A 13,689-nucleotide genomic window follows, 5' to 3' on the forward strand; every position below is an offset into this window, starting at 1 on the left:
CCTAGGTACTTTGATAGTCCGCATACTTACAGTATCGCGGCCTAAGCCTGTTACCGGTCATTTGGCAAGAACATAAAGGGCTCTACGGTCTAGGCAACTCTTCCACCAACCTCACCAGGTATCCTTTAAAGCCTTTAAAGCTCTAGTGAGAAGCTGCCAGATATCATCCTTCTGGCAGGCGCAAATGTCCAATAAACGGGGACGAAGAAGGCTTGGCGGCAGGAGTTATCTCTAAAGTAAAATACTTCTCTGAAGTTCCCCCTTTTGTCTTCCTTTGGGGAACTCCGGGCAGGCGGGATAAGCGCTACCCACGAGGCGTTTTCCAGACATCGCCAGACACTGCACGATTTCGGCCCTGTGGCAACTTCGCCGTCCGTACTGTTCCCTTGAGTGCGGAGCGTAGTCTGTCAACAGCCCTTCACGCAGATAATGGGACGCAGACTTCTCGAACCCGGCAGCGGCACTCGTCGATTTTTGCGTCACACTCAGTAACGAGCAGAAGCTGTTACTTTTGAGAGGCAGCGCACAAATTATTCTAGGCGTTTTGGAGTACCATCCCTACTGGGACGCTCTGGCATCAGATGCAGACAGTCGTTAGTGGAAGTGAAAAATCGATTGCACTAATGTGAACGTAATAGTGAACTCACGTGACACCCGTATCGCTCTTAAAAATAGAGAAGGGCACACGCTAGAGTGTTAACGTGATAGCTTTTACTAGCCCTGATCCTGTTGTAGATACTGCGACCTAAGGGGTGATGTTTCCAGACAATTACAGGGGGGGGGGGGTTAGAATTCAATTTTGTATCTGAACCAATGTTTATCTTTGCGTTCGTCGTATACATCTTGGTTAAAGTATTCGATCATATTCAAATTTAGGCTCCAAATCCTTCCATTTGTAATATTCCCCTACCACCGAACAACACTCTAAACATTTTGGAGTGAGTCATCGAGCAGTTGTGATAAAGCGTGAACTGCGTTGTTCTGTTGTGGCAGTTTTGATACTTCGTTCTTTTTTTAATTTTTCTTTATTTTCGTTTTGATGTGACTAAAGCACTACTTTAATTGAAGGCTGATTTTTTTGGAATGTCTATTTTATTCTTTATGGGTTGTGGGTTTTGGCGGACATTACGCTCATATCGCTGCCTTGGACAAGCAATCAACAGTTTAGCTTTCAGTTATCGATAGTGGTTATGTAATTCGGTGTCACGATTCTGGTGGCTTTACTCCCACATTTTGAAGGTGGCTGAATCGTATTCGTATTGAATTTACTTTGCCAATGATCTGTGAGTGTTATGCCTGATTTGCTGTTGTATTGTGGCGATGTAGAGTTTATCGTTAAGTTCCGTGATTCAGGTCCAATGTGATGCTTTCAAAATTAGTTTTTCGGATTATTTTTGAAGTATTTGCAGTGTCTCCATGTTTTTCTGCTTTTCCAATATATCTTCACGTTTAGTATCTGGCACATCTATTGCGTAATAAGCGAAATAATATGTATGTACACGCAGTGGAAATTTCTTAGACCTTATATGTACAAACAGGCCGGAACCTATCGACAACGTCAGTATAGAAACGAGGATTAACCATCATGATGTAATCGATGATACAAAAGTTAATAAATCGGTCAGGAAGTCTAGGAGAGAGTTTCTGCTAGAAAGAGCAGATAAGCAGTTGCAAGCATCTCACGTAGACGGTGAACGGCGTCACTTAGTTCCAGTAAGATGGGTGTAGAGAAATTTCGGTGAAAGTTTTAGCAGACTGTTAATCGCGGCCTGGAGAATTATGTGCTTAGTAATTCGGAAAAGACCCACCATGGTTTAACAACGAAATTAGGAAAATGCTGAGGAAGCAGAGGCTGTTGACTATTGGTTCAAACCAGAAAGCGTAAATGACTACAGGGAAAGGTTAGACATTCGGGCGTCTGCGGAGGGATCTATGCGCGAAGTATACGGTGGCTACCACCGTCGTACCTTAGCGAAAGATCTGATAGAGAACCCGAGACATCTCTGGTCTAACGTTTCCATCCAGTCACTTATTGACCAGTCTGGTGTGGCAGTTGAAGATAGCAAAACAGAAACGAAAGTCTTAAATTCCGCCTTTAAGAAATCATTAACGGAGGAGGATCGTACAAACATACCGTCGTTTGACCATCGAACAGATTACCCTGTAGACGACATAGTAAAAAGCATCTCGGCATAGAAAAAAGTGAAATAATTGAAAAAAAAGTTGCCAGGTCCGGATGGAATGCCAGTTCAATTTTACAAAGTGTATGCCACGGCATTGGCCCCTTACCTAACTTGCATTTTTCGCGAATCTCTCACCCACCACAGAGTCTCAACTGACTGGAAAAAATACAGGGGACTCCTGTATATAAGAATGGCTGAAGAACAGACTCGCAAAATTACAGACCAATATGCGTAACATCAGCCTGCTGCAGAATCCTTGAACATATTCTCAATTCGAACATAATAAATTCTCGAGACCGAAAAGCTTTTGTCCACGAATCACGAAGGTTTTAGAAAGCATTGCACGAGCGAATTTCAGCTTGTGCTTTTCTCACACGATATACTGCGAACTATGGATGAAGGGCAACAGGCAGATTCCGTATTTCTAAATTTCCGGAAAGAATTTGAAACGCTGTACCCCTGCACACTGTTAGCGAAGGATAGAGACCCAGGTATGTATGTGGCTCTAAACCTTCTGAAGATATAGAACACAGTATGTTTTCCTTGACGGCGAGTGTTCATCAGAGACAAGGATATAGTCAAAAGTGACTCAGAGAAGTGTGACTGCTGTTATTCACTACATGCAAAAATATTTTGGCGGAGAGGGTGGGCAGCAATCTGTAGTGGTTTGCTTAGTGTGCTGTGGTTTACCACAAGATGTCGAGGTTGAGTGGCTGTAGGAGGACAGAAAATGCCTTCACCATAATTTCTAGTTGATGTGATGAATAGTAGCTAGCTCTAAAAGTAGAAAATATAAGTTCATGCTGATGGATTGGAGAAGCAAACCAACAGTGTGAAACGTCCCCTTTGAACAATTATACATGACTGTGCTTAAACTGACACACAATAATTTTAGCGCAACGCAATCTGACCTTCAAAAAATCCCTACAAAAAAATGGCCCGACTAACATTAACCTATAAGTTACACAAATCGCTTACCTCACAAAAATCTTGGTTACTCGAACTACTGCAATACAGCGAGCGCCACTACTGCCAGCTAAATAAGTGATTCAAACTACGGAAGGCATTAACTACTGACAGGCATAGTTAGCAAATGAAAGATTTTTATAGAGAACAAACAATGTATTTACCTTAACAGTCATCAAAAGTCATAATATATATAGCAGTTCATGGCATCCAGTCTTACAAATTTCAAAATTCCGCCATTTCTCTCCCCACATCCACCACTGCTGGGGCTCACCTCCAACTGCGCAACGCTACGCGCTGTTCGCATCCAGCTGCCCAACACTACAATGGCAGCCAACAATGCAAACTAGCCACAGACTGCACACAGCACAGCCAGTGATTTTCATACAGAGCGCTACGTAACGTTACCAATAAGAAAACCTAAACAGTTTACTTACATAGCCCCCATGCTCCCCACAAAACATTTTACAACTTGTTTTGGGCAGTGGCCAATAATTATTTGATAAAATTTTTCACAATTACAATAACGAAGAAATCAGATGCACACACTTATTGATACAATGTTGGTCAAAAGCTAAAAGTTTCTCACAGTCCATAAAGAAAGTCCTGATCGTTCATCACAGTAAAATAGCAGTGTTTTTCTCAAAGTCTGAGCAGTAAAAGAAAATGCACACGGAAGTAGTGGATTTCCATGCAGTCTTGAAGTAGTAGTGTTGTCCTTCCAACGGAAAGACAGTGCTGGCTCTCGACATGCAGACAGGTAATGGGCCACAACAGCGGAAACCCACAGCAGAGTCTTTCGAAGTTGAAGAATATTGGTAGGCAGGTCATCACAGACCAGACCCACTGTAGTCCTGGTAGAGATTACGGTATTTGTGGGCCACCAGAGGTGCAGACTCACTGCAGTCCTTGTAGAAATAATTGTATTGGTGAGTCATCGAAGGTGCAGACCCACTTCAGTCCTTGTAGAGACGGCCAGCAGCCATCTGTTGCGACTGTGCAGGTGCACAATCACCATCGAAGAGTCTTGCGGACAATATAGCAAGTCCATAAATCACCACTTGTGCACACACAAAGTTTTTGGAATTGTCCTTAGAACCAGCAATGCTGTTATCCAGTCCCTTGCTGAATTATTAACACTCGTGCAAACACTAACAGTCCCTACTTCTCACATATTGTCCATATACTATGACCAACAGAAATGTGTACAGTGAAATGGAACTTACAAGTTAATAATATGATGAACTGGTGTCAATTACAATTTTATAACATAAGAATACAATTACAAAGGCACAAAATACATCATTAAAGAACATAACAATACAGATAACTCTGTAGTAGTACAGGCTTTACAAAAGAATAGAAATAAACAGATACATTAGTGTTACAGGAATTATGACATAAGTACATACATAAAGATCAGAATAACTTTTGAAACATCACCTTCACATATGAGCAACAAAACAGAATAAATAATGACTAAACATCTTTTCAAAGTAAATAACATATTATCAGAAAAATTCTACAATGTAACTCTCATCAGATAAACACATAAAGACGGGAAGAACTCAAATACCCAAGGGTACACACACAGTGGGATAACACAAGGAAAGGACAGGGTTTGTTTTACTGCAGTATTTTGCAAACAAAACTTTCTTTACTTCTCGGAGATCTCCCTTCATTCTTCATTATTTCCAAAAAGTCCTATCTATACCTGCTTTCTGCACTTTTTTCGTATAACTTCTCAATGCATTTCTTCCAATTCATTGCAACTCATTCTCTTATATAGTCTACCCCTCTTAAGCGAACTTAAATCTACTGAGCTCAGATGCTAAACTAAGGGACGAGGTAATGCAGCAGCACAAAACAATTAACTCAAACAGCAATGACAAAAAAAATGGAAAATTGCAAAGCAAGCTACAGTAAATCTAAATTACCAAGCTATGCAACATTACAACTAATATGAGCCAATGTGCAGCAACAAGAAAAATAAATCAGTAGTAAAACTGGCTTAACAGAGTAATACAAAGTGAAATTTAGTAGCACTATGCCTGGCAAACAGCAGCAGCAAATGCAATAACTTATATCTGAACATGACATAGCTCAAGCAGAAAAAATATTATGCTAACGACAACAATGCAGACAAGGGAAATGTATATTCACATCTTTTTGTCTATGTAATTAAAGTGGTGCACCACAACTATTTCTACAAAAGAAATTACCAAGTACTTTAAAAGAAAATTATATATGCAGTTACTGTTATTAGTCCCTTCTTATTGTTCTTTCCATTCCAAGAGCTCCTTTTTCGAAGAATGTGGGTCATACAATAATTATTTAATAGATCTGTTGACAGAAAGTGTTCACATTAGCAAATGCATTTAATTTTATTTTATAAAACCAATGCTGCAACATAGCTGGAAACCAGATATCAAATGAAATAAGCAATTACGCAAACCAAAGCATAAAAATATCATTCAATAGTCATGTGACATTTCATAAGTTAGTAGAAATTCTCTCAACTCTCGTAGAAAGACGCTAGTCATAATCAGGTGTGCAGATGTAAGTATCTTTCCAAGTAATGAGCGTGTCGTATTTGCGATGCTTTCTACAAAGGAATGTCAATAGCGAGGATAATGGCCTCCTTTTTTTCTCCACCTGTGCCTCTGAAAGGCACACACTAATGGCTTTTTCTCCAGTCGACTGGCACACCTGGGCGCCACCTGGGTCACTTAACTTCCTTACCGAAATATTTACGACAGCAGTTTGCGCTACAGTGACAGTCTCATATAAAAAAAAAAATTCAGAGGTCGAGAATTTGCGTTACGAATGTGTAGAAACAAAATCCTATAAATGTAACAGCGCCCAAAAACTTTTTGCCAGCATTGTGATACATTACGCATATACACACATTACATAACTCTTAAAGTACGATTCTTGGTTTCCAACATCCTTTTTCACAAGTCAGAGTACCTAACCACTACTCATAATTCCTTACCTTATTACACATATACATATTCATCAACACGTCTTCAATATTTCATCATAATAAATACATAGCATAACCAGATACCTCATATAGCATCATCTCACTGATAATAAAAATACCTCAACAACATAATACACATCGTTGTCATAATAATATCATAAAACCTCAGTCAAATCTCATAAATGTCGTAGCTTTCTGCAATACTTTCAAAACCTAAAAAAAATTCTCTGCTCATTTAAATAGTGTCATCCACCTCAAACGTACTTTAAATATCATGACCCATACCAAATACATCATTAAAAGCTCTCATAATATCACAATGAATATGAAAAAATATGAACAGTTTACAAAGTACATACGAAATACAATTTCATAAATGTGAAGTTACCCAACTGTGTAATTGCGTAAACATGTGTCACTGATGTAGTAAAAAAAAATGTTTATATCTCAGTTAAATGATCAGACAGCTGTGTAATTTGTGTGTTAGAGAAATATGGTACCGATGTGTAAAGTTGTATAAGCAAATACCATATTAGCTAGGGCTCCTTGTGCTTGCCAAACACATGGTACACGAAGTAAGCGTGTACCCCCCTGAGGATTAATGTAATTATACCCTCAGGTGTTACAGATTACAGCAATGGAATGAAATGTATCACGGAAAACCCTTGTATGCTTGTACTTCAAATATCTCAAAAAATAAATGTTTTAAGTGCGAAATTAATCACTCAAATACGTGTACAGTAGCGCTAAACTGTGTGTCATGTTGTAAGATAATCTCTGTGGAAGTCTCGTAGATATCGTCCTCTGAAAGCTAAGTTCTGCAGAAGTCAATGTACTTACCTCATGATAAACAAAAGTGAAATGCTTTGTGTATAGATATCATAGTTATTACGCTTATTGTTGTGATGAAGAAAGTACTGCACTGTAACGTATTGTTGTGCTACGGAAAAGGCTGTCTCATTGTAGCTATACCACAAACGTTACTACTAAAACATGTTTTACTTTCCAGAATAAAACAGAAAAACTGTGCAGATATAAAACAGAAACACTGCAAAAGCAACATTGTAAATTGTCACTCATTAGTAGCGTCGTGATAAAATCGTGTAGCTGTCACATAAACTAACCACTGTGTCATCTGGTATCTCACTGAAAGTACTTTAAATCCAGAATGTATTTTCAAGTAAACCAAAATGTTGCATTAAAATCTCATTAGCAGTACCAGTATATGTCCTAAGTATGTAAGCCTGATAGTCGTTACGTAATCGTGCAACTAACAAGCAAGAATGTACAAATACAACACTGTGTCGTCTGTTCACTATAACAATGCATTCGTAATTTCTGTTTAAAAATGTTCCCTAGGTTCTAGACAGGATATTTAACTTCAAATATTGTTGCACGTTAACAGTTTCTTAAGTCTGACAAAGCATACTAGAAATGTGAAGTGAAAAGTTTTATGGCAATTATACATGACTGTGCTTAAACTGACACACAATATTTTTAGCGCAACGCAATCTGACTTTCAAAAAATCACTACAAAAAAATGGCCCTGACTAACATTAACCTATACGTTTCACAAACCGCTTACGTCACAAAAATCTTGGTTACTCGAACTACTGCAATACAGCGAGCGCCACTACTGCCAGCTAAATAAAAGATTCAAACTACGAAAGGCACTAACTACTGACAGGCATAGTTATCAAATGCAAGATTTTTATAGAGAACAAACAATGCATTTACCTTAACAGTCATCAAAAGTCATAATATATATAACAGTTCATGACATCCAGTCTTACAAATTTCAAAATTCCGCCATTTCTCTCCCCACATCCACCACTGCTGGGGCTCACCTCCAACTGCGCAACGCTACGCGCTGTTAACAGCCAACAGCCCAACACTAAAATGGCAGACAACAATGCAAACTAGCCACAGACTGCACACAGCACAGCCAGTGATTTTCATACAGAGCGCTGCATAGCGTTGCCAATAAGAAAACATAAACAGCCTACTTACAAGTGTTCGGATAAATCGTTAATGGCGTCCTGCTTGACACAGTCACGTTGTTTAATATCTGGGCATAATGTGTCAATGCGATATGAAATGGAACAAGCGTCTGAGGATCGTGGAAATGAGCGCGAATGGTAGACTCCGGTTTATTGTAAGAATTTTAGGAAAGTGTGGTTCATCTCTAAAGGAGACAGCTTAAAGGACGCTAGCGCGACCAATTCTTGAATACCGCTCTATATTTTGGAATCCGTATCTGGTCTATTTAAAGGAAGACATTGCCGTAATTCAGAGGTAGGCTGCTAGATTCGTTACTGGAGGGTTGTAACAAGACGCAGATGTTACGGAGGTGCTTCTAGAACTCAAATGGGAATCCCGGGAGGGAAATTGACGATTCTATCGATTAACACTATTGAGAAAATTCAGAAAACCAACATCTGAATTTGACTGCAGAACGATTCTACTGCCACCAACATACATTGCACTTAAGGAAAACGAAGATAAGATACGAGAAATTAGGGAAAATACGGAGGCATACAGATAGTCATTTTTCCCTCGCTGTATTAACAAGTGGAGCAGGAAAGGAAATGACTAGTACTGGTACAGGGAACCCTCCGCCACGCGGTGGCTTGCAGAGTATGTATGTAAATGGAGATGTATACTACTGTTTGTGAAAATTTCAGCACCAAGAAGGAATGGTCCGAATCAGTCCGAAATCGGAGAATATGTAGAGCAGTGAAACTACAATAACTATTAAGGTTTTCCGGGTGACGACGTACTCGTAGGAGTAGCAACGCCCTCTCTAGTATGACCAGACAGGCTTGTGTTACAGCAGTCTCAGTCCTCACTGAGCGGTTAAACGCAGTGGAAATTTCCAACCAAGCCCTGGCATGCCTTGTCGACGCCAAAGAACGCAATGTCAGCATGTGATTGAGTTGGGAAAAGGCAGAATAACTTGTGCCTGGGAAACGCCTTAGTCATAGCGAGACACTATAGCTCTTGCAGGGTACGATGCTACTTTAGTGATGACTGACTGAAGCCAGAAGTTAGAAGGGGATCGTATTTAGCGAGGAGCCAGTACTGGACCACACAAAGTGATACTAGCGCGTATGACCACCGTCTTGTATGCGTGGCAGTAATCTGCAGATTACCGCCGTCCACTGTGTTGTCTCGACATCTGAGCACTACAATAAAGGTGGCTATGTCTGCGTCACAGTTTGACTCTGTCTACTGAGAGCTGAACTGATGGAATGTGTTGTGAATGTAATTTCTTTTCTTTTTTTGAGTCATCATTCTGACTGTTCCGATGCGGTCCGCCACGGATACCTGTGCCAAACATTTCATTTCAGTGTAGCATTTACAACATACGTCCTCAGTTACTTGCTGAATATATTCCAGTCTGCATCTTCCTCTACAGTTTATACCCTCTACAGCTCCTCCCAGTACCATGGAAGTTATTCCCTGACGTCTTAACAGATGTCCTATCATCCTGTCTCCTCCTCTTGCCGATGCTTTCCATATATTCTTTTCCTCGCTGATTCTGTGGACAACATCCTCATTCCTTATTTTATCGATTCACCTAATTTTCAACATTCTTCTGTAGCATCACATTTCAAATTTTTCTATTGTCTTCTGTTTAGTTTTTTTCACTGTTCGTGTCTCACTGTCATACAACGACGTGCTCCAAATGCATATTCTCAGAAATTTCTTCCTCAAATTGAGACCTACGTTTGACACTAGTAGACTTCTCTTGGCCAGAAATATCCTTTTTACTACTGCTAGAATGTTTTTTATGTCCTTATTGCTCTCTCTGTCGTGGGCCATTTTGCTTCATCTGCCTAGAAAATTTCTGGCAGATTAAAACTGTGTGCTGGACCGAGACTCGATCTCGGGACCTTTGCATTTCGCGGGCAAGTGCTCTACCAACTGAGCTACCCAAGCATGACTCACACTCCGTCCCCACAGCTTTAATTCCGCCACTACCTCGTCTCCTACCGTCATCTGCCTCCTTATCACCAATCCTGATGCTAACTTTCTCGTTGTTATCATTTCTGCTGCTTCTTACTTTCGTCTCTCTTCGGTTTAGTCTCAATCCTTTTTCTGCACACATCAAATGGTTCAAATGGCTCTGAGGACTATGGGACTTAACATCTGAGGTCATCAGTCCTCTAGAACTACTTAAACCTAACTAACCTAAGGACATCACACACATCCATGCCCGAGGCAGGATTCGAACCTGCGACCGTAGCGGTCGCGCGGTTCCAGACTGCAGCGCCTAGAACCGCTCGGCCACCCCGGCCGGCACTGTGGTTAGCACACTGGACTTGCATTCTGGAGTTCGACGGTTCAAACCCACACCTGGCCATCCCGATTTAGGTTTTCCGTGATTTCCCTAAATCGCTTCAAGCAAATGCCGGGATGATTCCTGTGAAAGGACACGGCTGACTACTTTTCCTTATCCGATATGACCGGTGACCAAGCTGTTCGCTCCTTTCCCCATACCCGACCAACATTGACAACTTTTTGCGGTGTTGGCCGCTATCCAGTCTTCCACACTTTTAAATACGAAAGCTGCAGGTTATTTCCTGCAGCCGCCACCACGTAACGAGGGCGCTGCCACGAACGATTACACCGTTGCCAATGAGATGGAAGCTCCAGCGGCGGGTTTACTTGACTCAGAGCTTGAATTCGAACATGAATTGCGACTGACATGTCGCCTATCAAACATGTCTGGGGTATGGTCAGTCTGCAACTTGTTCTTTCTGCTCCCGCAACTGTCGACGCTCTGGGGAGGCATCCACGAACAACGTGGCAGTATTTTCTACAGCAGCGTATCCAGGCCCTGTATGGTTCCATGCCTCGACGTCTAGGCACTCCGATTACAGCACATGGGAGTTTGACAGCGTACTGAATTCTCACGGACAAAGTGCTTGTACCATTCTGTAATTTTCTAATAGTTTTCTTGGTTGTCATATCCCTGAAATTTATGACAAAGTTTCTTCTAATCAGATGTCTCCTCTTTGATGTTGCAATTTTCACGAACAGTAGTGTATTATAAGAGCACAAGACCTTCCCTCTTGCGAAGATTTTTCGTCATATGTCTTTTGACTTACGAAATCAGTTCTAGAGATCCCTAATCCAGTCGGTAAATGCCAAAGTCAGGAACAAGTCAAAAGTTGTGATTTGACTTAGAAAACTTTGGTCTTATACTGTGGGCTAAAACATTAGGCAATAAGTTCGCCCTCTGCCATGTCTTCCTAGGGGCACACAAGATGAGAATATTTTGTATTTTCCTCAATAGAAGCAGTTTATCCCCAGTCCAGCGCATTTTACGAAATCACAGTGCACGCCGTTCGGGTGCCGAGACAGGCAAGGCAGCCGGTGAGTCGGGTCGAACAGAGAGCTTGTTCGAGGCGACTCGCGGCGCAGAGGAGAAGGCATCGACCCATCGACTCGTCAGTGCGCAGCGCGACCTCCAAACAAGTGGTCGGCAGGAGACATCCGCAAATTAAAACGGGCCGTAATGGCCGCCAGGCGGAGTGGCGCTGCGCGGCGTACAGCTTTGTCCCTCGTCAGCCGCCCTCGACAACCGCTGGACACTGGCGCTGGACCTGCCTGCTTCCTTTCTGCTGTCCTCTTCTCCAGACGTCCGACGTCCGTTTGTAACAATAGTCGCTACAATCAACACTTTCTTGCAGTTAAAAACGTGTGGACTCTCGTCTGTAACGAGGACAGCATATCGGCATCCTCACGAGCAAGGACGAACTGAGACATTTGGCAGCAGAGTTTATACCAGAAATAAGCTAAGGTATTCAGATCTAACTACGAAGAACAAAATTAATATTAAAACTAAACGGTTCCTTGTCACCGCACGCACCAGTGCTATGAAAGTAATGAGGCTTCGGCCTCTCATCGATATAATCTCTGTGATGTCATCCGCAACGAGAATTATTACTGACCAAAGACAGGCATTGCCTTTACTTTGCTTAAACAACACGTGAAGCAAACGTTAAATAACGTATTATGTATGAGGTTACGCCATAGCAATTCCGGTTCCCTGTGTGCATTCCCGACGTGATATGAAAATGCCGCCTTCTGATCTGCCCTTCTTTCTCACCATGTCGAGTGTCGGATCTCAAGAGCTGTCGTATCACTTCAGCACCTTCTCGGCTACAGTTCTTAAAAAATAAAATAAAATGAGAAAAGGGGGAAATGATGTAGGATATCACCCAATGTTATGACTGGCTAAAGGTAGTTGTTACCTGCACTTGCTTAAACAACATGCTGTTTAATTGTGCTCCGTTCAAGTGTATGTTATTGAGTGTTTAATAAAGAGCATTTTATGTTCGATATTTAATAACTTGCCATTTATACGGTTACACCATAGAAACTAATCTCATATTTTGCACTGTGCAATTGTGCTAGACATACACTCTCACATAAACAGTTCGTCAATACGAACAGAATGATCGTATGTCTATTCCTTAGAGTGCATAACTGCACAGATAGTACCACTGTACTATGGACACACGAAATAAAAGGTTTTTGACGGTGCATGTCTTAGTGAATATCTAAGGAAAAGACTGCCTAGTTGTACGTATAGGGTTTCGTAGCTTGTAGCAGTCTGTAGGGGCAAGTGTTAGCAAGTGTCACAATGGATATTTAATGCACTTATTTCGTGTGTGTGCAAACAGAAGTGCAGTGTCAGCCTAAGGATCTTAGCCTTTTTAAGAAAAAAAATTAGCATGAATTTTTATAGTTTCTGGGTACGTAAAACGCTAAAAACACTGTTAAGTCATAATTTTTATTGAAGACATTAATTCCGCTAGTTTATAATTATTAAAACTCTATAGCTGTAGCTTTAAAAGCATTTATTTTGGTTTCTGTCACGTTAGTACATAATTCTTTTCCTCTCTCTACAAAAAGAATCTGGTGACGAAACAGCTATCTGACTCTGGCAAGCAATATTTTACTTGTAATCATATACATCTTTGATCTGTACATCTACTGAAAACAGATGAAAAAAATGGTTCAAATGGCTCTGAGCACTATGGGACTTAACTTCTGAGGTCATCAGTACCCTAGAACTTAGAACTACTTAAACCTAACTAACCTAAGGACATCACACACATCAATGCCCGAGGCAGGATTCGAACCTGCGACCGTAGCGATCGCGCGGTTCCAGACTGTAGCACCTAGAACCGCTCGGCCACCCCGCCCGGCTAAAAACAGACGAGTTTCATCGTCTGGCGAAAACTGGAAATTGTTTTGACATATAGGCAGATGCGATTATTCAACTAGCATAATTCTAAATTAAACCTACTAGCGTCCCACCCTGGTTTCCCAAAGGTATCATGAAACATGTACAGTTGGACGACTTTCCTGATGCGGAGGTAATATCGTTTAAGGGCCACTGAGTACACAGAATAACGTTAGGTGATGGAATTTACCTTCAAATTTTAGTAGCTATCATATTTGCATAGAAGGTCGAACAAAATGTGATGCATTTAGTCTCCAGAAGAAGCCCTTAAATGCTAGTTATTTGAGTTTTAA

This window comes from Schistocerca nitens, chromosome 6 (assembly GCF_023898315.1).
Source record: "Schistocerca nitens isolate TAMUIC-IGC-003100 chromosome 6, iqSchNite1.1, whole genome shotgun sequence".
NCBI classification, from domain to species: domain Eukaryota; kingdom Metazoa; phylum Arthropoda; class Insecta; order Orthoptera; family Acrididae; genus Schistocerca; species Schistocerca nitens.